This window comes from Pteropus alecto, unplaced genomic scaffold (assembly GCF_000325575.1).
Source record: "Pteropus alecto unplaced genomic scaffold, ASM32557v1 scaffold17, whole genome shotgun sequence".
Taxonomy (NCBI): Eukaryota; Metazoa; Chordata; class Mammalia; order Chiroptera; family Pteropodidae; genus Pteropus; species Pteropus alecto.
Genome location: NW_006440645.1, coordinates 1,242,875 through 1,246,918, shown reverse-complemented (window position 1 = coordinate 1,246,918; position 4,044 = coordinate 1,242,875).

Sequence of the window (4,044 nt, the reverse complement as noted above, 5' to 3'; positions counted from 1 at the left end):
GCTCTTCCGCTGGGCGCCAAGCCGCGCTGCATTCTCTGGCGTCTCCCGCCCACCAGTCCTAAATCGTGCGGCAATGTTTGCCATCTCTTTTCTCAGCCGCTTTCCGATGCGTCTTCCAACGTTTCTGCGACTTCGTCGGAGGATCCTGTGCGATCCGTCTTGTGTTTCTTTGCAGCAGGTTAAGCACTCTCGCTCGCTTTCCTTTTGTCAGGCACAGGAGCCGATACTGTCATCGAAACGAAAATCAAAGGGCAGATAGAGAAGACAGCGGTACAAACCACACTTGGTAACAAACTCCATTACGGGCAGCAACTTAGAACCGATATTGGCTGAGAGATAGAATCACATTCAAATAAAATTACGTATCGCGCTCTAGTAAATTTTCTATTTTAGTATATGCGAAATTACGAGAAGCACTTCAGAAACGAAGAGCACTCTCATAAACCAGCAGCGGGGCACAAATGCTACTTGGCATACCCATCAAAAGGGGCTCGGCAGATTTTTGAAAGCGATTCTCCATTCGGAACAGTGAAACGCTTTCTTGGTTTACATCCTTCGCATTGGCTGTTCCGTCAGGACCCCGGCCGGGGGGACTGTGAGCTGGGGAGACACAGCCGCCCGGTCTCCCGGCTCCCGAGAGCTTTCAGCACCTGGACAGCGCCCGCGCGCCGGGAGTACTCGCGCCTCAAAGGAATCAAGCGACCCCATTTCTTCCCTAAATGAGGAATTCCCCAGGCCGAGGGAGGGCTTGATAATAACAGGCATTCCACTTCTATTTGTTGAATTCGTGATTTCAAGTAACAAACATCTATGGCGTGTTCACTGTCTGCCACGGACTGACGTTCGATCTTTTAGATTTTCCATTCAAATAGCCACTGAGGGATATGTTTGGTGATGCTCTGCAATTTAAAGTTATTTGTGAAACATTCCATGAACAGGTGGGGCTCGTAGGGTGTAATCAGAAAGCAGACGGATTTTCCTCCCTTCTCCTCGCTTAAACCCGCTCTGTGAGAACAGAGCTTCCCCGCCTTCGGTGGCATTTCGGACAGGCTCTCTAATTCGTTGGTGGCACTCGGCGTTCAATCGAATGAGAAGGATCTCCTTTCAGTGATTAACAAGGCCAGTCCAGCATAATAATTAAAAACTGAGAACTTCACTCAGAGTTAATGTTGTTCCTCCCAACGCAGCGAGACTTGGGAGGGGGGCTCGCGGAAGAAAGAGCTGGCCGCCTGGCTTCTTCCCATTTCCCGCCTGCACGATCACCCCCCACCACACACACACACACGCACACACACACACGCACACACTCACACACACACGCACACACACGCACACACACGCACACCGGCCGTGCTGGGTTTACAGGGAGAGGCATTCCCGAGGGAACCTTGTTACGTGACAGTTACTGGCGTCTGGCGTTGACGTCCTCTGCGCTTCTCGGGTCTCCACAGCTGACTCTTTGCTGCCGCGTGGTCTCAGTGCGTCTCCGCCTGGCTGGCCGCTCGTGCTGCCCTCACGGGCGCCCGTGGAAACCCCCTCTTAATCTGCCTGTTGTTACTTTAGATGAAATTCCCGTAAGCAGCCCGGGTGGCTCTCATCTGTGTAAGATAATGTCCGTGCATCCTTCGTTCTGAGTAACTCTGGAGTCTAGGTCAGTCCTTCGATTTTGGAACTAGAGCGACTGGCCAGCCTCACTCTTTGGCAGGTGTGAGTCTTGCACGGGTTTCTATGCCCCAGCCTTCTAGGAGGTTAAAGCCAATGTCCTTTTTTTTCTTTCTTTCTTTTTTTTTCTTTATCTTACTGCTATCTAAAGTTTCTCTGGAAAACAGGCCAATGTTTTCAGATACTGTGTTGGGTCACATTTAGAACTGCCCTGATTTAAGACGTGCTATTAACTTGTGTTCTGCCATTAAGAGACAGCGCTGATTGAAAGCCACGCCCCGACCTTAGAGGTGTCAGAATGTGCAGAGTGGCCTTTGGGTTTTCGAAGTGGGGAGTCGTGCTGGCAATGGAGTCTGCTGTCCCCATCGCTGCGGTCCCCATTGTGGTCTACTGTGGTCTGCTGGGGGATCCTGCAGGCTTCACAAGTTAGGCATGGAGATGCTGAGAGCGGTGGCCGGCCGTGGGAAGGGTCAGGCGGGCCCAGCGCGTCCCCTAGACCGAGCGGGGTGGGGGGAGCGTCTGCGGACGGGTGCTGATGGTGCTCCGAGGGCTCCCCTCCCCCCACGCAGTGGCTTGGCCCCTCCCTGCACTCCCTCATTGTCCTCTCTGCATCTTTTAAAAGTCACTGTCCCGGAATCTCATGATCATGACAAGCCGTGTGTAAAGTCTAAACCGTGTTCCAGAAGCGTGTGAGGAAGGACAGACAAATCTGAAGAGACCGTTTCATCTACCCTGTTGCTAGCTTGATGTCCCCACCTAGGCCGCTTGCCTGCCCCCATGTCACGTGGGTCTGTATACCGGCCATCCTATCTGAACGGAGTCTTAACAGTGCAGGTGACCAGCATGACAGGGTTTGCACCAGTGTCCTGAGCAGCCCATGTACCGCGGGAGTCTCCCTGGCCCCTCCGCCCGCTACGCCCGCTGTAGATTCTTTATTCAAAGCAGGATTTTGGGTCCCAGGGTCCCCACCTCGTCCAACCCATTGCTCCCCACCTCAGCACCCAGCGCCCTGGTCTGTCGCAGACAGCCAGGAAATGCTGGCTTTGTTGCTTGACCTTTAATCAGAATGAGAAGAAGGCTCAGTGAACCTTGATGACTCTGAGATCAAAAGCGATAGTGGCGAAACGAGTCTAAAATGACAATAGAATGCTTCGGTCTTTTGTAAGCAGTGTGTTAGGGGGATTTTTTCCCACCATCGAGCTCGAAATACTTTATTAAATTGTATGAACTGACTCACTAAACAATCCCCAGTTCACTCATATGTTCTGGCCCTGGCATGTGTGCATGCATGTGCGTGTGCATGTGCGCGTGTGCGTGCGTGTGTGTGCGTGAGTGTGTGCAGGTGTTTGGAGGAATAGGAGGCAGAGAAGAATGATGTAAGGATAAGGGGATGGAAATAAAATCCTCAAGGTAAACTGAGTCAGAAAAAGGCAAAATCAGCCGTAAAAATAATTAACATAAAATACGAAAACTGATGACCCATAAATAGGTGCCCTGCGCTTTTGGAGCGTGACAAGGTCAAGTGAAAAATACCCTCATGGGCCGCCGCCTGTGTCGGCACCCATGGACCGCACCATGGGACCGCGAGGTTGTCGCTGACGGGGCGTCACCCAGACCCGTCTTCGTGAGCAGCCAATGTGGCAGGATTCTGGAGGCAAGCGCTGAGGTCTCCGTGCCTGAGGTGGGGACCACGGGAAATGGGGACAATGGCAGGATACTGAGCATTTAGTCAAACCAGGGCACAAAACCTGCAATGAAGAATTGCTAAGCAAAACCGACCTCTTGTAGAAAACCAACATTTTAATGTAAAAAATGCAAGTTATTTCAGAGAGAAAATGAAGAGGAAATACTTAGTGTTATCTGATCATCTTCTGATTTGATAAGAAAGCTGAGTAATCGTTCAACTGGTTGTTGACTTCAGATAAGAAATGCTCACAACCATTGAGCTTTCACTTGCTCCTGACAAGGCTGTGAATGAGATACGTGCATTAATGCACTTCTCCTATTACGGATAAGACCACTGAAGCGATCGTTTGCGTGCATAACAGTTCTTCATTTCTAAAGTTTGACTCAGTCTTAACTTCTACTTTATGCCGTCTGTTTGGAGACAGGATTCACCTCAAAATACACGCTGGCAGTTTCGTTCAAGGTGATTCTTTAGTGTTTGGTGCCTCTAGTCACCTCGCTTGATTTTTTAATCCAGTTTCTAAAGAAGGACATATACTACGAAACCCCCAGCTTTGAGAGGCACCTAAAATCTTTTGAAATGTAGTGATAAAACAAGAATAAGGGAAATATTTTTTACTGTTATCACCAAGAAGCTGATCCTCGGAGTATCAGACGGAGACACGGAAAAGATCCCAGCAGGTCTGAAGGGCGGGA